Source organism: Podarcis melisellensis (genome assembly GCF_964234715.1).
Source record: "Podarcis melisellensis genome assembly, chromosome: 11".
In the NCBI taxonomy this organism is placed as follows: domain Eukaryota; kingdom Metazoa; phylum Chordata; class Lepidosauria; order Squamata; family Lacertidae; genus Podarcis; species Podarcis melisellensis.
The window spans coordinates 45,870,042-45,894,379 of NC_138543.1; positions in this window are offsets into that span (position 1 = coordinate 45,870,042).

Below are 24,338 nucleotides of genomic sequence, written 5' to 3' on the forward strand. Positions count from 1 at the left end.
TAGGCGTATGAGGAGTATTCAACTAAGTTTTACTATTGAGTAGACCTGTTGAAATTAATGGACCTAACTTAGTCAGGTTCATTCATTCCAATGGGTCCACTCTAAGTCAAACTTTGTTGAATACCACCCCTTGTCTTTATTTTAATAGGAGATAGTAACCAAAGCAGATGTATAAAAAGGTACCCCTGCCCGTATGGGCCAGTCGTGTCCGACTCTAGGGTTGCATGCTCATCTCACTTAAGAGGCCGGGAGCCAGCGCTGTCCGCAGACACTTCCGGCCAGCATAACAAAGCTGCTCTGGCGAGCCAGCACCAGCGCAGCACACGGAAACACTGTTTACCTTCCCGCTATAAAGTGGTACCTATTTATCTACTTGCACGTAGGGGTGCTTTCGAACTGCTAGGTGGGCAGGAGCTGGGACCGAAAGACGGGAGCTCACCCCGCCATGAGGATTCGAACCGCCGACCATACGATCGGCAAGTCCTAGGCACTGAGGTTTTACCCACAGCGCCACCCGCATCTCTATATTTGATAGTAACCAAAGCAGATGTATAAGGAGCTGCCTTAAACCCATTGCCCCGTCTAGCCAACCTGCCAGGCTTCAGGGAATCAGCTTCCTCCCCCGTGACTGTAAATGAGCAGATCAAATGAAAGGAATTTCCTGCCAATTAGTTTCTTTAATAAACACAGCAAAAGCATCTACCCAGAATGGCTGTGCTCCCAGTTAAGGTTCACTCCCCCTTCCATCCCTATTAATCTACATCACTCCTATGTCTTTTAATCTGAGCTTGTAGCCTCTGAACTTTCTGTTCTGACACTTTCTGAGCTCTCCATGACCTTGGGGAAGTGGGGTGGATACTATCCAGAGACTGTGAACCTGTTAACTCTCTCTCTCTTCTAGTTTTTTCTTCTGCTAGCTGTTCCCCATCCGGTCTTTCCCAGCTTCTGCCTTCTGAACTATGCCCCTCTGCAAACCACAGCTCCAAATCTATACTGTCCTCCTGCTCCTGGGAAGATTCAGGATCAGGAGGAGGGGGTGGCTCCCATCATTCTTCCTCAGCACAGCCCTCCTCAGCACGGTTCCTGACACAACCCTATCTAGTCCTAGTTGTAGTAGCTCTCCAATGTCTAGGGAAGCTTTTCAGCTAGAGATGCAAGGAACTTGATGGGCTTTCTAGATGCAACCCATAAGTTCAGCTGAAAGGGAGAGGGGAGAGCACTGAAATAGTTTGGCAGAGGAACCTTGTTCCTACACAGGTAGTGGCACCAGCAATGACAACAATAACTCTTTCTTGGGGGACATTTTCTCTAACCCCCTCCTCATTGTCTTACCTATCTCAGCTTGAGGCTGAAGAAGATTCCTTCTGGATTTTTTGAGTTATGCTGGGTTGGTTTTTGTTCAAATAATCTTCCATTACATTTTTTTTTCTTGGCTTTGTGCTACTGGCTTGTTTGATTGTTGTTTCATTAAGTCATATGGTTATTGATTTTATGTACTGTTTTTAACATTGGTTCTGTTGGTTTGTGGAACCCAGACCAAAAATGAAGGCTATAAATGTTTTAATTAAATAAACTGGGCATTCTGCATGAGCATCTGCTCACATGGCAACCAAGCTTACATGATTTTCCTGAGCGATGCATGAATTCGTCAGTTTTGGTTTCTCTCACTTTCTCATTTTTCCCATCTCAAGTTCGGATCTCCACATTTCTGCATTTTAAAAAGAAAGTCCTTGTGGAAATTCAGCAACATTTTTGTACAAATTTCTCCACATGTACACATTTTTTGTGCGGTTCTGATTATTGTGAACATTTTTCCCCAAGCAATTTTGCAATGTGGTGCATTTAATATGATGCATTTTTGTTTGTAATTTTCCTCTAATATGTACATTTTAGACTTTCCACCAATATATATGCAGTTCTGTGCAAATCATTTGGTTGGGGAACCACATCACAAAATTCAGAGAAGTGCAATTTCAAAGGATAATTGTGCTTTGCTTTGCGTTTGAGAAGTGCAGATTAGGCCGTTTCTTATTCAATTGCAGACGAAAACCCTAATCTTCCCCTCATGAGGTGGTGGTGGGAACGACATGCAACTGGACTTTTGTTCAATTGCTGCACTTGATGAAGTGTTTCGTTCCAGCCTCAAGGAGGCATCTTGGGAGAAGCGGAGAAAGTGAGCAGCAGCAAAGAAGATTAAAAAGGAAGTGACTGACCCTAGTTCACTGGTCAAGCTCATACTTTACAAGCAGAAAGGTCAGTGGTCAGCAACCTAAGGCCCATGGGCCACAAGAGGCCCATGAGGGTCGTTTAAGCAGCTCATGGATCCCAGCCACCCACAGTGCCCCCGCCGCCTGCTCGGTTGGCTCCCGTGCACCATGCTAAACTGGCACGGAGCAGAACGGGGAACGCCTTCCATGATGCTTGCTGGCTTTCCATTGGCAGCAAGGACTTCCTGCAGCCAATGGCAAGCTTTGCACGCCTCCTCTGCGCCAGAAGGAACGCCGAAAATAGAGTTTGCACATGCGTGTTACACGCTCACTCCAGCCCACTGTAGCATCTGCGGGACCGTGAATCAGCCCAAGCCACAAAAATGTTGCCAGACCCCTGCCCAAGGTCAAATCCTGGCATCCCCAATTCAAAGGATCCAGTAGCAGGTGATGGGAAGGACCGCTGCCTGAGACCCTAGAGGGGGCAGCTTCCTTCGCTCTTCTGCCTCAATCAAGAGTGGGAGGAACTTTTGAGTTTGAAGTGGAGGGGGGGGAATAAGAAGCCAAGCAACCACCTGCAACTTTAATGAAATCCTCTAGTTTATTTTATTTTTTTTAAGTCCACACCACCTCATGTTGCCACTGAATTTCATTCTTCTTCTCTTGAAGCACACGGACAAGGACCTAAAACAATTGCATTGGGATGGAGCTGTATATTTCCCACATTTGTCCTAATGGAACTCTATATCCAGACCTCTAATTACAGCTGCAGTAGTATCAACAATGTTAACAGTGTTGCTGCCTATTGAAGTGTCGTGCCCTGCAGAGCCAAATCAGTGCACTTACTCAGTGCAACTGGATACACTCGGCTTGTCCTGACATCCCGTTCATTTGAATGGGGGGCTTTGTATGAAATTGCTACCTGAATGCACACAGGATTCCGACAGCAGCAAAGACAGACAGACTACAGTCTGGGACAGCTGGATCTGGTTTTATCTCTGGGGGAAAGCTCCGTTGCTTTACCCAAGGTCATGCGACGAGGCAGTGCTAGAGCAGGAGAATGAAATTAAAGAGTGATTATCCCCTTAGGCCTGCTTGCAAGCCTATCATGTCATGGGGAGAGAATATTTATGCATCACCTGACCACCTCAAATTACAGACCTTAATTGGTGGACTTGTCTACCTAAATCTATTTGAGAATTTGAGCAGAATATTAATCAGCTCCGTGCGTTTTCATCTAACCTCCGCTAACACCAGCTTGTAGATACCTAGTTTTTATCAAGGTTTTTGTTAAAAGATTGGCCATTTTTGCTTGCAGCGATCTTTTTGCTGCCCTTTCATAAATACACAGGTCCTGTGGGGAGGAGACCGAGGTGAAACAGTGGCTGCAACTGGTCTGATGAGCAAAGGGACCTGCTCTTGTTAGAAACCATAGATCTGGAAGGCCTGGTGTATAAACAGAATGTAGATGCTTCTCTGCCAAAGCATATCTAGATATACTAAATAAATAGGAGGCATCTTCTCATAACAGGCCAAAGTGGCTAAATCCCAGCAGAACCAGAGCCAAACAGGGTTGCTTAGAATCAACAGGGAGGTATCTACATGCTTGGGTGGTGCTGAGGAATGCAGAAGTACAAAATTATGTGTTTATAAAAACCAAAAAGCAGCCAGCCTTCCTCCCCGGTCAAATGTGGAAAAGGGTGACCCAGTATACATTGTGTACTAGGGACTTTCAAAACACTTTTGATAGAATCCGTCACCCAAGACTCCTCTGCAAGCTTAGCGAGTCATGGGATAAAAGAACAGATCCTCTTATCGATAGGGATGTCAGAGAATTTTGATGAAAACAGAAACGGGAGCAGAAATTGCCAATGTTTGCTTATTTGTGCTGTGTCCAGAATGGAAATGAATCTAGCAAAAACAATCGGCGTTCACTGTTTTTGCTGCTGCTGTCTGTCTGTCCACAAACGACATGCAGTTGGTTTTGTTTTCTCTCCCATTGCATTGTGTTTCCTTTGCACTGAAATACATGAGGTGGAATAACATGACAACACAACTTATGTCATTCCCATAATAAACTGCATAAATTACATTAATTGTGTAATTTCATCACAGCACACAATGAGACCAATAATGTCGGTTTTGGAGGAATATGAACTGCCGCGGAATAGAAAGAGTTCCGCTTGCAACAAATGCAGGGGGGCAGAAAGAAAAAGCAATGCCTTCTTACATCCCTTCTTATGAATCAGCAACTAGCTAAAGAGCAGAGTCTCAGAATAAATGGGCAGTTCCCACAATGGAGAGATGTAACAAGTAGGGTCCCCATAGGATCTATATGGGGGCTGGTGCTTTTTAATCTGCTCATAAATGACCCAGAGGTAGGTGTGACTCAATGTATTTGAGTGGAATGTGATATATATTGGGACAAGAGGTCCTAACTTCACAGAAATGCTAATTAGGTCTGAACAATTTATGTCTGACCAGGAAAAATATATTGAGGCTGGGGCGAATAGCTCATTGAAACTGTGGCAGTTGTGAGGGAGGCAAATTCCATTTTTAGGCATTGTTAGGAAGGGACTGAAATACAAATATATAATGCAGCAACTATGCTGGGTACAGTTTTGATCAGATCACCTCAAAATATTTTCTGAATCCACCACTGCAACAGCAGTGATTTTTCAATGAGGAAGGAATGCAGATTAAGTCTTAATGAGCAATAATGATGCTGAAATGAATGTGTATCTTAGGAAATCAAGGCATAGCATTGTTTTCTGGTCATATCTTCCATCTTGCTCTCTTAGCTTTACATCATTGTGGCAAAGTCATCCAAACGTGAAAGCAAACATGGGAAACACATAGTCTTGCTGCACTGGAAAATTGGATAAGGATTTCCTTCTCGCAGTTTCTATTCAGCAAAGCACCACCCTACTAAAATTTACTTTGTAATGGAGCAAATATCTTCTGCACAGCTAAATGCACTCATTTAATTGTACCTTTGAGTCCAGCATGCAGCAACAGTCATTTTTTTTCAATGGAAACGTCACATGAGAAACAAGAGGTGCGTCCAGCACATCAATTGTTTATGAATTGGTTTCTACCCAGAGTTGCCCATTGCTGATGCATAATCTGAGAAGAGATTCAGTAACCAGCCAATCACACTGCTTGGGGGACGATAATGCCTTTGACCTTTTAGAATCGGTTAAGGATCAATTGAACCTGCCTGCCAGGGCATTTTTTAGGCCAATCTTGTATTTCGTTAATAATGTACCACTCAAGGTCGCAGACAAAATTTTGCACCATTGGCAGTCTTCTTTTGTAGAATGCTGTTATGATTGACAACGTCCTTAACATTGGCCAGGGTAGTTCTGCTTTTAGTAAGCTTAATTATGCTCACTCAAGAATGGATGGTCAGCTCATGAGTGAAAGTGACTTTATCTAAACGCTTGTCATCCTAAGGTAAAAGAAGTTCTCAAAACAATAGCTGACTCAGGCTCTCTTGGTTCTTTCCAGGTCGTTATTCTTACAGCATTTCCTTGGCTTTATCAGCCTTCCCTATGTTCCCCAGATGTTTTGGACCACAATTCCCATCATCTCTCATCGTTGGTCATTCTGACTAGGACTGAAAGGAGTTGTAGACCAAAACATTTGGAAGGTACCAGGTTTGGGAAGGCTGCTGTAGGGCAAACAACAAATAGAAAAGGTTGAGGTGGACTATAAGGACCAAACTGTTAGGATATAGTTCCGTTCCACCTTTAGAACAGGCGTGTGGAGTTGGTGTATGTCACATGTCTGTTTACTTCCAGCACAGTCTGCTGGGAACTTCCGTTGTATATAGCTTTTGCCTATGCTGTTTGCTTGGACACAAAGGGAAGCAGACATGTTTTTCCTTTGTTCTAATGCTGAATAAAGTAAAGGTAAAGGGACCCCTGACCATTAGGTCCAGTCGTGACCGACTCTGGGGTTGCGGTGCTCATCTCGCTTTATTGGCCAAGGGAGCCGGCGTACAGCTTCCGGGTCATGTGGCCAGCATGACTAAGCTGATTCTGGCGAACCAGAGCAGTGTACGGAAATGCCGTTTACCTTCCCACTGGAAGGTAAACTTGCACTTTGACATGCTTTCAAACTGCTAGGTTGGCAGGAGCAGGGACTGAGCAACGGGAGCTCACCCCGTCGCAGGGATTCAAACCGCTGACCTTCTGATCGGCAAGCCCTAGGCTCTGTGGTTTAGACCACAGCGCCACCCGTGTCCCTTAGTTCTGGCGATTTCCAGCTGAAAAAATAGCCCTGACACCAGTCATCTTTTAACCCAGCTCACCCGGTCACTCCCCAGAACAGTAATCCTCACCTTGGGAGGCATGGGAAGTTACCACATGATCAAGTAAACCCACAGTGATTGGCTCTTGCATATGTTATGGCTGCAACAAGTTGGGATCTCCCAACCACACAGAAGCAATTTTTCCGGCAGTAGCCATGTTGCTTAGGTAATGCCTGAATTGAGCCAAAGTTTCAGGGTAACGGTGATATCTCGGAATTGGAAACGTGATGTAAGGAGTTATGAGCTTGCCTGAAAAGTCAGCTCACATGCCTCCCCTGAGTTACAGTCTGATTAGCATAAAGAGAGGTGAGCAGCTGAAGCATTATAAGGATGCAGTAAAGGCCACCCTGAAGTCCAGCAGAATTATCACCTTGCAAGGCATAGTTACGGATGGACTGAAGGCGTCATGCTTGTCGGGCTGCGAGGCGCCCGGCATATAAGGCACCTTGTGCCCTCCTCTCTCATCGTTACAACTGGCGTCTGTGACTGCACATGTGCATCCAGAGCTGGACTTTCTCTCGTCTGCATGCCCATAAAAGCAACTAAGATTCATCCATCACACTGACAGGAGACACCATCCACATCATCGCTGAGTGAGAAGTTATTCCAAGGATGGTGCCATCATAGAGCAGAAAGCAACAATACACATATCAGCTCTGGATTGCTGGTGCCAAGCTCAAATGTCTCTATTTGTACAATAATAATGAAGGCAGACTCAGCAACGATTACTGAAATCACATGTTCGGTTTTACGTGGGGTCTCTTCCTCCGCCGTTCTAGTTTTTCTCCACCGGAAAGGCCAGTAACGAGTAAGGGGGAACTTGAAGGGAGAAAATTAAGATAAATCAAGCTTTGTCCTCAACCATCCACCACAGAAGTTACTAATCCCAGAGAGAAAAATTCCGCTAAATGTTAAAGGATACTTATTTCTCGAAGAGATTGTTTATCTATAGAGCAGCTTACCTGAGCATTCAAAACATTTCACATATATTGTTTCAACAAGACTGCCATTCCCTCCAATATTACTTGTTGCTGAAGGGCTCTTTGCTACCTGGTGTATGCTGTTCCCATTTACTCTGCAACAGCCTCCCTGGCACCGAAAGCCGTCATAGTATTTGTCCCTTAAGTGAAAGACGCGCTGCAAAAACATAATATATCACCAACAGCTCAAAATATACCTCAGCAGCTGTGGGGTGTGAAATAGCAAGCTGTGGTGTCTTAAGATTCATATGCACAGGTCCCAGCTGTGGTGTCTTAGGATTCATATGCACAGGTCCAGGCAACTCCTAGGGCGCTACACCCTGAAAGGGTTGAAATCGGGGAGGCTAGCTCATTAGGACATATGGGGCATTGCCCTACCAATCTCAGTTTACCTTCAGCCAACTCCATTCTGCTTCCCCCAGAAACCAGTATTACTATGTACACTTAATCTTAGTATATGCATTTGTGTACTCCTTACTTGACTGAAAAACTACATTGCAAAATTCAGAGGTGTGTGGATTTTGATGGGTGGCTATGTTTTGGTTCACGTAATGTTTTAGAAGTGAATGTTAGGTAGGTAAAGTAAAGGGGCCCCTGACCATTAGGTCCAGTTGTGACCGACTCTGGGGTTGCGGCGCTCATCTTGCTTTACTGGCTGAGGGAGCCGGCATACAGCTTCCAGGTCATGTGGCCAGCATGACTAAGCCGCTTCTGGCGAACTAGAGCAGCGCACAGAAACACCGTTTACCTTTCCGCTGGAGTGGTACCTATTTATCTACTTGCACTTTGACGTGCTTTCGAACTGCTAGGTTGGCAGGAGCAGGGACCGAGCAACGGAAGCTCACCCCGTCGCGGGGAATTGAACCACCGACCTTCTGATCGGCAAGTCCTTGGCTCTGTGGTTTAACCCACAGCACCACCCACCGAATATTAGGTAGACTTGCATTTAAATGCAAACTTCCTCTCCCATCCCTACCCAGTCCTGCCATTGCTGTCATGTGCCTCTCTGTCCACACACTCAAGGCATGCCTGCAGAGCAGAAGCTTACTCAACATGAGCTGGCACCCTGCAGTCAAGGTTCCAGCTAACCTACACATAATTGGCAGATTTCCCTTCTTCCACAAGACATGGATAGCAAGAGAGGTGGTGGGAAATGCTAAGTTTAATTGCACACTGAAATGGAGAATGTATGTTGCTAAGGGTTTGACGTTGGAAAATTCCATTGGAGTATGCTAAGCTAAAAAGATCTCTCTCTTAGCTTCTGGCTGAGTTCATAATCAACTGTTGATGTTCTCTATTAGCCTTCACATGTGTGTTTAACCTTAGATCATGTGAGTAAAGTGCTCAGTTGCAAATCTGCCATTATGAGGAGAGTTGGCCTTTGCATCTTTTGTTCCCTGGCACAGTGAGAGAAGGATGGCATAATGAAGCCTTTCAAGGAACTGCATAGCCTTAGGCTAGATGCAAGCTAATGCAGGCGGTGGGAGAGACAGACAATTGATTTCAGCTCCAATTGTGATTCAATTATATGTACAACTTTCTGGGTGTATCACTGTTTGATTTGTACCTGTTTTGAAGAAGTTCTGGTTAGTAAAGCTTTGAATCATACTTATGGGTTGGGACCATTTTTATTCCAAAAGGAGTCAACCTTTATGCATACAATTGCTTCATGCTGTGTAGTTTTAATATCTGCAACAGGAAACACAGGAGTGGGGTCAGCATATGGGATTCAGTATAACGCAGCTTTCACTCTAATAGTACAATCAGCCCTGGAAAAGCAAGAAGCAAAACGGGCTTCAGTGTATGTTTTGATAATATCCTTCTGAAATGTGGATTGCAATAGATGTGCTGATGGTCTGATATTCTCTGAAACTATATGGGGTGGACAGCACATGGAACTGAAATATGCACCAAGAGTACATCCCTAAAAACCATACATGTACCCTTAATTTATTCCACATGGTTTCGGGCTGCCAAGCCAGACCTTTCTATGTGAAGAGGAAGCGAGAGAGAAATCCATTCTGGAAGCAGGGAAAGAGGCTTGCCAGTCTCCCGGTTTGTCTATCTCCCTCTATTTTTAATTTTAATGCCTGTGAGGAAACTGGCTGAGCATGAAGACAATGGCCTGACAGCCATTCTCCAGAGAGCCAGTAAACTTAGCAAGTATGCTGGAGGCTCCTATGACAAGGTTAATGGGTGCTAGGTGGAATTGCAGCCCCGTAGAATATGTCCCTCCTTCACTCGGTAATTCAGAAACCAAAATATTATAAATTGTTACCATGGATTACATGGGGCACCATATTTTCATTAAAATAAATGGAATTGGCAATGGCAGTATATCAAAGAATAGTTTCACTTAGGACAGCCAGCAAAGAGCAATTGATTTAAAATGAATTAGCAGAATGATATCAGAAAACCAGGCCTTCCTTTTTCTAAAAGTCAAAGGGAATGCCAAGGCAAATGAGGAAAATGGGGTCTGGAATAGGAAATGTTGTTGCAAGAAAAGTTTCTTACCTTTTTAATTTAGGAAATTCAGAATACGTGGGCCAACATTTCATTTTTTAAAACAACAGAAAGTCACATGCAAAATACTCAGCTGACATTCAATAATTCTAGTCCCCTGGGTAGCCAATGCAAGAGAACTGATTGGCTTTGCATAAAAAGAAAACAGGTATGGGAGGAATAGGGTGTAAAGTCCTGTTGCACAAGCAGAAGTTGTTCTGCTCACACAATTGTTTATTTGAATAGCACCCCAAGTAAGCTTAATGGCTGAGTGGGAACGTGAACCTGAGTCTCCACAGTCCTAGCCTGACACTCTGATTGCTACTACACAAATCTGGCTTCTTGGTACTTGAGGTCCTGCATTGATATTGAAACCAACTATGTATCTTGTCTATATTTTTCTCCTCTTCCACTTCATAAGCTTCTAACACCATCGATTTCCACCTGATCTCTTGCTGATACCAGATTTCACTGGTGAAGCCCTCTTCTGATCAGCTTTCAACAGCTAAATACCTTGAAGAAGTTGGGTATTCTTTTCCTCTGCACTGGTTTATAAGACACACAAATACACTTTAAAGGTGTCAAGAACCCTGTATCCAACAGTGAACTGGACACAGAGTCAGGGGTTTCAGGAGCACCAGGTGGGGAGTCAGGTCTCACAGCTGATTTCAGAAGATAGGGATGCCATTGTGCTGGAGGGGGTTGGACAAGAACTCCAAGTGGAACCTCCAAGACCACCAGGGCATATAGGTCCAGTGTCTGGCCCTTGTGGACACTTGAGAACCAGATGCCTCCCATTACACACCAGCAGTCCACTCATGCTGGAAGCACATCAGGAGGGAGGTCAAGGAATGAAGGAGGAGTGCCTGTCTTCAGGCCACAGGGTTGGCCCTTTAAGGTCTCTCAAGGGGTGAAGCCTGGACGAGGTAGTCTGGAGACTGAGACATTAAAAGCCTTAGTCTGATCCAAACCTTTGTTGGAACAAGTTGCTCATTTGGAGCTGTCCATGGTCCAGGAACCTTCAGCTAGCCTCGCCTCACCTCCAGCCTTGCCACTTTCCCTATGCACTTTGGAATTGGACCAGAACATGAAAAGGTGTGAGCCATAGTGCCAGACCTGGGCCTTTTAAAGTTAAAGTTAGCTGCTATCTCAGGAGTAGGATACCATTTTCAATGCAAGAGAGCTGCACTCGAGCAGAAAATGGAGCCAAACCCAGAGCTGGGAAGGGCCTAACTCAAAAGTGAGTAGAGCCAGACTCACAATCACATATCCGTAACCGAAACTTTAAAAATAACCGGATTATTGGCAAACAGTCCTTAATTATTGGAGTACTTTCTAGCATTGTCTGAATGCTTGCCTGCTTTCCCTGTACTCTATGACGAACAACAAACAGATGTTACATACCCTCCAACATTTCTCCAATGATAATAGGGACGTCCTAATCCATCATCATCATCATTTTATTATTTATATCCTACCCATCTGACTGGGTTGTCCCAGCCACTCTGGGCAGCTTCCAACATATATAAAAATATAATAAAACATTACACTGTTGTTTTTTTTTAAAAAAATCTCTATATAGGGCTGCCTTCATATGTCTTCTAAAGGTTGCATGGTTACTTATCTCCTTGACTTGGGAGTCACATGAGACCATCATAAGTCTCCAGCACTCTCTTGTCTCAAAGAAACTGACTCCATAAAACGCTGCTCTTAGAAATTCCTACATCTCAGGGAAGTGAGAAAACACGGGATGACATTTTTCAGTTGAAGCCGAGACTTCAAACACTTGCTGCCTGGGTCCAGATAGCCAGAATATCTTCTACTTTGTGGAGAATTGCATGTCTGTTATCAGGATGCCACATGCTTCAGTAATTTCTTTCATGGGCATTAAAAACTAATCCCGAGACCAGATAGGTCACTTTCAAAACACAACAACAGAAACCCAGAAATCCCTTTGCTGAGACCGTCATAAAGTTGGTGCCTCGAAGCTCCAACACACCCTGCGTCCGTTGGAATCCAGGAGATCTGCCTGGGGCAGTCTGACAGGAGTCCAGAAGCTCTGCAGATATTAAGCAGAGCTATCCGTGGCATGGGGCACAAGCTTAAGTTAAATCTGTTGCGTGTCACAACAGACACTTTTCTCTTTGGGGGTTTCCATTAGGAGGCCTAAATCCGTTTCCCCTCCTATCAGCCCTTGCCAGAACAGTAGCTACCGTAATCATTGCTGGCCTTTACACAGAGCACTGGAATGACCTGCTCTTTCTGGTAAATCTCTTGGCATCCAACTACACAGTTTAACTACACAGCAAGATCTTCAGCAAAATGGCAAACCAACTTTGACCTGAAGAGATGACATTTCTAATTCCTCACATCTCTTTCACCTTCGTTCTCTCTGCCTCAGGTGCAGAGGTAAAATCCATTCTGATTTTGTTGACCTGTAGATGACCTGTATTATTACTACAGTGGTACCTCAGGTTACATACGCTTCAGGTTACATATGCTTCAGGTTACAGACTCCTCTAACCCAGAAATAGTACCTTGGGTTAATAACTTTGCTTCAGGGTGAAGCCATTAAGGTATGCAAGAGAAGTCGGAGGAGGCGGCAAATTATGAGTGGGATGAAGTTTCTGCAACTTCCAATCCTCCATATTAAAAGCAGTCCCCCATTTTCAACACTTCACCTGATCCATTTGTAAATGCACATCTCTGCCAACACTACCCATAGTTTAGCCCTTGGATAGCAGATCTTCAGAGGAGCCTCTTCTCTGCTTCCCATTGTTGGTGGAGGCACATTATGTGGTGATGGAGGTGCATTGTGACATGGAACACCTTCTCTGCTATCATTTCAGCACGAAGCAAATAGTTATTTGCTCAGGCAGCTCAGGCATGCGTTGGCAAGAGGTAAGCCTGATCTGTGGTTTTAGCTGCTCTATACTGTTCTTTGTTAAGGATTATGTGTGTATCCAATAATCTTGTACGATCTGCTGAGATGAAGATGGTGCTGATGAGTTTGAGAGAGAAGTGAGGTTAGTTCCAGGGACTTCCTGGAATTTAAAACAGGAAAGTTTCCTAGCTTCCGCAGTTTCGGATAAATTTGAGAAGCAATGAATGCAAAATTGCAATGGGAAAAGTGAGACCTGCACCAACATGCTGAAATAATAGTCCAGGGCAGACACCAGAGGCTCAAAAGGCCTCTTCATTTGCCTGACCCAGCCATGCTATGACTCACAGCTCCCCCCCCCCCACACACACACACACGGGACCTCTGGATGGATGCTTAAGGGAGGAGTCCGGCTTTTGAATGAGAGCAAAGCATGACTTCCATACAGCTCTTAGATTAACATTATAGATATATGAAATCAACAAAATCCCCTTTGAACAAACTCAGTGCATAATGTTGAAAGCACTGGCTGACACACTAAGTTAAAATCAGTGAAAAGAAAGCTAGCCTATGAAGTTATTAACAGTACTATGGCAACCAGTCTGGGGAGTAAAGGTAAAGGGACCCCTGACCATTAGGTCCAGTCGTGGCCGACTCTGGGGTTGCGGCACTCATCTTGCTTTATTGGCCAAGGGAGCTGGTGTACAGCTTCCGGGTCATGTGGCCAGCATGACTAAGCCGCTTCTGGTGATCCAGAGCAGCGCACAGAAACGCCATTTACCTTCCCGCTGGAGCGCTACCAATTTATCTACTTGCACTTTGATGTGCTTTCGAACTGCTAGGTTGGCAGGAGCAGGGACTGAGCAATGGGAGCTCACCCCGTCGCGGGGATTCAAACTGCCAACCTTCTGATCAGCAAGTCCTAGGCTCTGTGGTTTAACCCACTATGCCACCCGTGTCCCAGTCTGGGGTGTAGCTGACTATTATTTCCATTTTACAGACTGGAAGACTGTAAAGGCCGAGAGAGAAGCTTCAGTTCTCTATGGGGCTTCCATGCAAAAGGCCTGCTTTGGACCACCACCACACACACTCAAGACAAAAGCCCACCTCTCTTCAGTTTTGCTTCCACGACCTTTAATCCACCCACCCCACTGGTGTCAGTAATCGTAGGGGAGGAGCTTGGGCCAGGAAACCACTCAGAGGCCCATTCATTCTTCCTGCTACTCCAGGCAACCCATCCTTGTCTGCAGCTTCTACTGGCCAGGAAGGAATGATGTGCCACTTAATTAGGTCCTTCTGGTTCAAGTCTGCAGTATCAGCTGTCCTTTGGCACCTGCTTCGTTCAGGCAAATGGTACACAAATTGCATGCAGGAAAGGAATGGAAAACAATGTGTGTAAAGTATATAGTACAGCCCGTGTTGCCTAGAAGATCCTTCCTCTGTCTATTTGCTAGGCAATTACTGGTTTCCATTCTTACCTGCCTTCTCTGCTGAGATCACAATATACACGCATCCCAGTGTTTGCTAATCCAAGTTTGTTTCATCCTATGAATTACAGTAAATTATTCTGCCAGTGGTGCCTGGCTGGCACTTTATCAAAATTCTTAATAGTATGTGCTGCGGCTTCTGAGCATGTTGCATGTAGGCTGTGACATCCTAGCCTGATGCACCTCCAATCCTTTAAAAAAAAACAACTAAACACAAATTCTCACTCCCAAATTTTTGCAGTCAATAACAAGATCCCCTTTTAACACCATTTCGGTTTATCGCACAGGTCTTTTTAAAATGGCACAAGAATTTTCTTTCTGACAATAGTAATAAGGCCTTGAATAACAGGACTACAGGCAAGTCCCCATTTGTGCTGGGATTTCATTTTGAGTCATTGTGTACATCAGTGGTCGTGCATAAGCCCGTTCTGCCCTGCCCTATTCTGCCCCCTTCTGAGTTCCCTTCCCCTTCCCCTTTAATATCCTCACAATCTACTTGTCATGGAAGCTAGACAAGAACTTTATGGTCTCTCTTAAACAAGAGTATAATAACAATACAATAGTTCTGATGCCACCCAGATACAACTAAGTCCAGCACCACCTAGGGACCAAACTATGAAATGACACTATCCACACACCCTTCAGCATCAATCTGAAGAGACTGTTAGACTGGCTTTCACCCTGTCCTGAAAGGGAAAACATGGAGTTAGTAATGTCTTCCAAGCAGATTGTTCCAGCTTACATCATGACTGTCCGAGCATTTTGGCCATTCCTGGAAAGGGTGCCAAATAGTTGCCTACCGTGTGTCCTTGCCATGTTCCAATTTACCCAGGTTGTACATCATAAACTCCATTTTGAGAATCCCATTTTGACAGCTCAAATCAAGGTCTATTTCAGGAAGCACTCCCTGATCCAATCCCCTTCTGCGCCCTACTGGGAGTCAACCGTACAATGCATACCTTATAGCATGGGTAGGCAAACTAAGGCCCGGGGGCCAGATCCGGCCCAATCGCCTTCTAAATCTGGCCCGTGGATGGTCCAGGAATCAGTGTGTTTTTACATGAGTAGAATGTGTGCTTTTATTTAAAATGCATCTCTGGGTGATTTGTGGGACCTGCCTGGTGTTTTTACATGAGTAGAATGTGTGCTTTTATTTAAAATGCATCTCTGAGTTATTTGTGGGGCATAGGAATTCATTCTTTTTTTTTTCAAACTATAGTCCAGCCCCCCACAAGGTCTGAGGGACAGTGGTGGACTGGCCCCCTGCTGAAAAAGTTTGCCGACCCCTGCCTTATAGGTTCTCTGGACCACTTTGGGCGCCTAGTTCCCAATTGGAGAAATGGTTACTTTATTATGAGGAGGAGAATTGCTTTACAATTTGTAGCTGCTCAAGAAAATTCTCTTTTCAGAATTCTGCCAAGTGCTCCGGCCCAAGGACAGGCAGTAGGCAGGCAGAAGCCAATTGGGGGGAAAGGGAGATCTGGCAGCTCAAAGAGGACCTGGTGTCCTCCTTCAGCAAGAAGTTGCCCAAGGGTGTTGCCTAAGGCAACAGCTCAAAGAGCTCAGTTTCACACCGTGGCATGGGATTGGCCCTCTAATGTCACCTGACTCCTCTACCAGGAAGATTCTGGAGATTTTTGTGCCCTTGTTCCCACAGTTCCATCCTCCTGAACGAACCCTGGTTGGCACAGAAAGCCAGCCTCTGACCTAAAGGATTCCTGGTTTACAGCTATGATCGCAGAACATATTCTAGGAAGCCATTTCTCCTGACACACATAGTCTACATATTGATCCTACCCTCCTTTCCATTTGTTCAAGAGCAAGTCAGATGCTTGCACATAAAGGAAAAGAATGCCCTATGAATCCAACCAGCACAAAGTTCATTTAATTTTTATTTTTTTAAAACTAACTTCCTCCCAGGCAAAGTGAAACAAAACACTATGTAAATAGTTCTGGCATTACTCTGTACTTATCCAAAATACGGGTCAACATTCAATGTATTTTTAGATCTTGCACTCACTCGGTATACATTACTACATATAGTATAGCATAGCCATGCCCTGCCGTTAAATCTTTTCTTAATTTAAAGGGCTATGACAAACTGAGGGGTGACATTTGCCTTCGAATTCTGATACCCAAGTACAAAACGCACGTATATGGTGCAAGTTATGAAGAGCAGCTGTGTGGGAGATAGACAAGAGAATTAAGCAAGTCCCAACCCCCCATTCAGATATAAGGAACAGGTGTGTATTAAAGAACAGCGCCCCACCCCTCACCTTTACTAATGTGTTTTAGGAAATTTCTACATGCACCCATCTTTCAGAACTGACATGAAATGCAGGTAGGTGGTATTTTGATCTGTTTTATTTATGTATCTTTTTGCTCTCATTTTTGTCCTGCTCTTCTACATGAACTGTGCTCAGTGTGGCAAAATATAAATACAATAGTACCTCAGGTTAAGAACGTAATTCATTCTGGAGGTCCGTTCTTAACCTGAAACTGTTCTTCACCTGAAGTACCACTTTAGCTAATGGGGCCTCCCACTGCCGCTGTGCCACTGGCGCGCGATTTCTGTTCTCATCCTGAGGTAAAGTTCTTAACCCGAGGTACTATTTCTGGGTTAGCGGATTCTGTAACCTGAAGTGTCTGTACCCTGAGGTACCGCTGTAATCATAAAAAAGCTCCCCCCCCCATATTTTTTTAACCCATTTGCTGAATGTATGCCATTTGTTTTGATGGATTTTTGTGACGCCTTCCTCTTGATTTACTCCGTTTTCATAGAATCATTGAACTCTGGAGGGACCTCAAGGATCATCTAGTCCAACCCCCTGCAATGCAGGAATCTTTTTGCCCAACATGGGGCTCAATAAATAAATGACTTTCTGTTACAGTTGGAACTTGCTTGAATAATATAGCCTGCTGAGCTCCTGCATCCTTGGTTACTCTTTCATCCTGCATTCTGGCTTGCTCCGCTTTCTTAACTTAACTGGTTTGTTCTTCAGTTCTGAGCTATGGTTTGTTCCTCAACCCTGGCTTGTTCTTTGACTCTGATTGGTCCTTCAGTTCCAACTTAGTTCTTTTGGCCCTTGTTTATGGCTTGTCCCACAGCTTCTTACTCCTGGCTCCTGGCTCACCTCAGATTGCTGGTCACAGCCCAGCCCTCACACTGTACCCTGTCTCAACATCAATCCTGTCAGACATTTTGCAATTTTTTGAATTTTCCTTTTGGAACTTCTATTGTGTGAGTTTGGTTTAAAAAAAACAACACAAAATACTGCCCTTCGTATTTTTTCTCTTTCTCTCTCTCTCTCTCTCTCTCTCTCTCTCTCTAACTCTAACTCTAACTCTTAACTCTTACAGAGTTTGGTGTAATTACAGCTAGAAGACTACTCCATCACTTTATGGGAAGTCATATAATTATCTAATATATTCACTTAGTGAAAACGATAGTTTGAGACTAAGAAGTGGATTCTGCTCCACATTAACCTGGGGCAAATTCCATTGCCTTCCAGGAAATTACTCCAGATTTATGCCGGCGTAACAGAGATAAAAGTCTAATAACCCAGGATTTCTTTTTCTTCACTGCTTCTCAACACCCACACAGCTCTTGCTGCCAATAATTTGACTACCTCTAAAATAAGGGATTTTAAACAAAGGCTTGAATTCCCTGTATGTTGTCAGGCATAGGCCAATATCCAGCTACCATGGGAAGCTTCTGCTTATTAACAGAAGAACAACCCTTAGACCTGAATGTCATTTAAAAAGTATTTTTTTAAAACAACAACAATAAAACCCTTTCTTCTGCTACCTTAACTCAGCTGATGAAGAAGAGTTTTATATGTGCACCAAAATCTTTACATTCAGGAAAACATTGACCATATCACCCAGATGGACAGCTACCCAGAGGCAGTTTTGCCACCCTCTAATGGTGTCAAGCAATATCACATAGGGAATTCTGCTAACTGCTTTGCAGCATGTAGATCAGGGGTCAGCAACCTTTTTCAGCCATGTGCCGGTCCACTGTCCCTCAGACCATGTGGTGGGCCGGACTATAATTTTTGGGGGGTGAATGAATTCCTATGCCCCACAAATAACCTAGAGATGCATTTTAAATAAAAGCACACATTCTACTCATGTAAAAACACCAGGCAGGCCCCACAAATAACCCAGAGATGCATTTTAAATAAAAGGACACATTCTACTCATGTAAAAACACGATGATTCCCGGACCGTCGCAGACCAGATTGAGACATCTGGCCCATGGACCTTAGGTTGCCTTCCCCTGATGTAGAGAATGTCAGCAGCTCTACCAGTAATGTCAGTAATGTGCACACTTGTGGGGAAATTTACCTTATGGGAAATAATCATCCATATTCCTGCTGCCTCTGCGTCCCAATGAAATCCATGTGATTTAAGTTAACTGAACCAGAAGAACGACCTGTATCAACTTGCCACAAGTACAGTGGTACATACTTAATTCATTCCGGAGGTCCGTTCTTAACCTGAAACTGTTCTTAACCTGAAGCACCACTTTAGCTAATGGGGGCTCCTGCTGCTGCCGCACCACCGCCGCATGATTTCTGTTCTCATCCTGAAGCAAAGTTCTTAACCCAAGGTATTATTTCTGGGTTAGCGAAGTCTGTAACCTGAAGTGTATGCAACCTGAAGCATATGTAACCCGAGGTACCACTGTACTAGAAAAGGAAGGTACCTTTTATCATATGTGGTGGACTTGTAAGGTAACAAAAGCTTTCTGGGAGATGATATATAATGAAATGTGGGGGGGGGTGTTTAAAATAACCTTTGTTAAAAAACCAGAAGCATTTTTGTTAGGAAGTACAGGTATCAGCATTCCAAAGGAGCAGAAAATACTTTTTTATGTATGGAACAGCAGATGCCTGGAGGTTACTAGCCCAGAGATGGAAAGAAGACAAAGTCTCTAGCAGAGAGGAATGGCAAACCAAGCTGATGGACTATGCCGAGATGGCAAAGCTGACTGGAAAACTCAGAAACCAAGAGGACAAAAACTTTATAAAAGAATGGGACAAAATTATAAGTTACTTAGGAGACCACTGTAAGCAGGTGGAAACATTGGCAGGAATTTGATTTCACTTGTAGTGTAATAATTACCATGGAGTATAAAAATTGGAGTATGGAAGAATATGTTTAAAATGGGAAGGAGATGGGGGGGCAGACTTGAGATTCGGAGGAATCTGTTTATATGGATATACTTTTTTGATTATTATTTTTTGTAACTTTGTATTTGTAAAACCAATAAAAATGATTTCCAAAAAAAACCACACCAAAGTACTGGACACACCTTCACTATGCCTTTGCCAGGTCATGTAAGGCAAATGGAACCAGAAATTAAGCCACCCATACCACTTAACATTATTTGCCTGGAACCAATAAAAACACTTTCGTTCTCCCAGGACTTTTAAAGTTCTAATGCTAGCTCTAAGTTCTAAGTCCTTGCTGCTGCTAGTGTGATTTTTCATTATATTCTTCCTATTTATACTCTCTGGTTCTTATTATTAATTCTGTTTTCTTCGCATTTATTTGAAAGCATGGTTGTATATTCATTTTTTTAATTAAAAAAACCATACATAAATTGTGATGAAGAGCTTTTTCCACACAAAAGGCTTAAAACAATCCTTGCTGCAAAAATTACTTTGTAAGGTGCAGCTGAAACCTACACTAGTAATAATGCTAATTTGCATTACAGATCTCTCTTTTCCACACTACCAGACATCAGTATAAATTGCTCAAGAGACTTTCAGCACCAATTAAAGCCTCATGCCTAAAATCCATCTAAATTTCATTCCAATGCTCAGAAAAGATCTCAGGCTGAAATCCCTTTTTAGTTCTTTTTAGTTTGAGGGAAGCCCCACTGAAATCAGGGAGATTTATTTCCAATAGCATATACATAAGATCAAGCTTTCACTCAATTGTTTTCACTGTTTCCAGTTGGTTAAAATAATGCCGTAATTCAAAAATTGTCAAATTATCAGCTCCTACAAGTGACAGATCTTCATTTTATCTGTCCTTTACATGCCTTTTGTAACACTGGTCAACAACAAATTTGTTGTCTGCGTTTTTTCAATTGATTTAGGACGAATCTGATGCACTGAATCCAAAAATCACATTGGTTTTGCTCAATCAGGTCAAGTTTTTGAGCTATGGCCACATGTCGTCTTTTACGTTTTTGTTCACATGTAAGCTTGGGTGGAGTATTTTAGAAGAAGTTGGTGGGGGTAAAATGCCATGTTGAATAATTGTTTTGATTGGAAGTGATTATTTTAATGACAAGAAGTATTCAGATCCGATAGTTCTGGGTGATTATGTCGAAAAGGAATCAGTTTGAAGTCATAAAACCTCGAAATCTTCCATAAATTGGTGCGGCAAAGCAATCAATCCATTTTTACATGGTGATAAATTAATCCTGCCCGTCATTAATACAGGAAAGAAGCAAAATGCTGTCGCCTTCAACGATGCAATTTACTCCAGCAGATGTGTATGTCTGCAGCCAGATCAATCAGTACATGGGTATCAAGTTTAATTTTTCGGGTTTTGCCTCGGGGCACATAACTGACATTTGGTTACATTTGCTACAGTATATGCCAAAGTTTAAACCACAGGCAGAAAGGGCAAATAGATTACAAAAGAAGCTGCTTACAGACATTTCAAGTAGTGCCTTATTATCTGGGTATGCTCATGTTGACTAAAAAATTAAGCGCAGGCTTCACTCCATAATGAGGCCAATTGAGGACACAATGGGAGCCTTATGTCTTCTGGCACACGGTGGGGGTCTTCCACACTCCAAAGGAAGCCTCTCAGCTGGTGCCTCCCTGCTGCAGCTCTAGTACCATCCCACAATGTTCCCAGTTCACTGAGGGTGCATCTATGGAATATTCCCACACTCTCAGTCTGGTGCTTTAATGGTAAACAGCATAGCTGGTTCACATGAATGCATAGGAAGGGGGAGAGAGAGAGATCACTTGATTTCATCTACATGAAAACATTCTGTCCGAAGTGATTCATGGTAGAATTGTGTTTGTTTATTTGTTTGTTTGTTTAGCATAAGAATATAAGAAGAGTTTGCTGGATCAGGCCAATGGCCCATCTAGTCCAGCATTAAACCATGGTTTGTTAAATGTGATGTGCAAACTGGTCCATTGAGTTGGAAGGGACCACGAGGATTATCTACGGTAGTCCAAATGCCTGCAATGCAGGAATATTTTGCCCAACGTGGGGCTGAAACCAAGGACCCTGAGATTAAGAATCTCATGCTCTACTGACTGAGCTATCCTCTAGTCAGGTAACTTCCTATGTTCCTAGGTAAAGGTAAAGGGACCCCTGACCATTAGGTCCAGTCGTGGCCGACTCTGGGATTGCAGCGCTCATCTCATTACTGGTCGAGGGAGCCGGCATACAGCTTCCAGGTTATGTGGCCAGCATGACTAAGCTGCTTCTGGCGAACCAGAACAGCGCATGGAAAAGCCTTTACCTTCCCGCCAGAGCGATACCTGTTTATCTATTTGCACTTTGACGTGCTTTCGAACTGCTAGGTTGGCAGGAGCAGGGGCCGAGCAACGGGAGCTCACCCCTTCGCAGGGATTCGAACCACCGACCTTCTGATCGGCAAGTCCTAGGCTCTGTGGTTTAACCCACAGCGCCACCCGCGTCCCTATGTTCCTACCTGGTCCTAATACAAGTATTGTGGTATTTGGAGTGTTTTCTAACGGAACAGCACGGTTGCCAATGGTTTTTATGTGTTTTGGATAATGTAGACAATCAAGAAACCTGGATTAACAAAGCACACTTAGATGGCGCTGTTCATTTTTGCTGCATTGCATCCTTCCACAACATATATGTATATGTATATATAGCTAGAACATTCCTTGACACTTACTGTAATCTCTGTCTCTCATGCTTTACTATACAGATGTAGCAGAAGCTATATCACGAGTGATCACCGAACTAAAGGACACTGTCATCAGAGCTTCCCACTGTCTAATTTCCACATTATGGTTAGTCTCAAAGCAGTTTACTTGTAACCAGTAAAATATAGGGTTTGTGAAGTCACGGAAGAGAGTGCTTCTTCTTTTTCCTCTCTCTTATTGTTCAAAACTAGGCTTCTTGTTTATTGCTTGCTAACTCTTGTATATAAGTACTCCTTTTTGCCTACATTAAGGTCATCTTGAGGTTAAATGGTTGGTATGTAAGGAAATAAAAATGGCTCAGTCATGTAGACAAACAAAATATGTAGTCTTCTGATTTGAGTCTTTCTCTTTTCCCTCATTAATTCCAGGAACAGCTCCAGATTTAGAGGGGAAGTGCAAATTCTACCCAAACACTGGTGGAAAATGAAAAGCAACCCAAAAGCCAATGGCTTTTTCTGTCATTAGTGGTCAAGCCACCGTATGCCAAATGAAAGTCCATGTTTAATGTCGAAAAAGTCCAAATTTTGGGATCGGCACTTATTGCAGAGATTTCCCCCCTGCGTTGACTGTTTTGGGGGGGGTTTGTTTTCTTTTCTTTCTGCCCAAAGCAGTTCCTTATAAACTGCCTTGTTCCTCTTGAGCAGGTTAATGTGAACAATGTCAGTACAGAACTGGCCATTCCATGAAGCTACATGAAGGAGAAGTAGTGGGGGAGGGGGAGGCACAACCACAATGTAATACGAATGGGCTGTTTTGGCTCACCCTATACTTAGAATGATAGACTAAGAGATAAACACACACAACCAGCAGCTTCATGTGATGTTTCTGTTGCTGGACAAGACAACTTCAGACTCAGAACTTCAGAATTCAATGCTTCAATGTAAACCGCCTTCAGAACCCGTTGAAGGGCATGGTGGGAAATCATTGTTGGCCTCCAAATCAGCGTTGGGGAACCAGGGCCCCTCCAGATGTCTCTAGACAACAATTCACTCCCGAGGACAGACTTGGATACTCTTTCATAATATGGCACCCTGTCCAAGACCAAATTTTGGCACCTCCAAATGGATCTTCTCAATTGTGGATCTTCTCAATTTTGCACCCCCTTAGCTCAGTGCCATGTGTAGAGGAATCTCCTGCACCACCCAAAATTTTGGAATGTTCACACCATTCCTTTTTTTGTTTTGTTTTTAATTAAATTTTCTGTTTTACAATTTGGAATATTCATTTAAACAACCTTAAAAATATCAATGACTTCCCTTCTTCTTTTTCCATGGTTCATTTTGCATATCATAAATCCCTGCATATTTTACATAAACCGTTCAGTATTCCATTATTACATCCATCAAAACTTGTTTACACTGTTGAATTTATCTTAATGCAGCCAACGTTTTCAAGTGTATACAATTTCTCCCCATATATTCAATAAACATTTTCCAATCTTCTCTAAAAGTGTGTTCTTCTTCTCTTATTCTATGTATTAGGTCCACAAGCTGCGCATATTCCATCAGTTTAAGTTGCCACTCTTCTTTAGTTGAGACCTCATTCATTTTCCATTTTGGGGCTAGTAAAACACAGGCCATAGTAGTGGCATACATAAATAACCTTTTTTGACATCTGGGAATTTCCATCTGAATTATCCCCAACAAAAAGGACTCTGTGTTGTTGTTGTTTTTGGAAAAGAACATTTTTTTAATTCATTATGAATTATTTCCCAGTACTCGTTTACCCTTTTACAGGTCCACCTGACCATTGGGAATGCTGACTGGGGCTGCTGGGACTTGTATTCCAGGAATAATGATAATGATAATATAATTTATTATTTATACCCCGTCCATCTGGCCCATTGTGTAAATAATGTATATATAGCTAGACGTTTTGGGGAAAGATTCATTCATTGCTACTATGAGCTGAATAAAGAGCATGAAATTCACACTCAACTCTATTTCAAGAGATCTTTGCCATCACATCAGTATCTGAGCCCTTTAACTGGAGATGCAGGGATTGAACCTGGGACTGTTGGCTG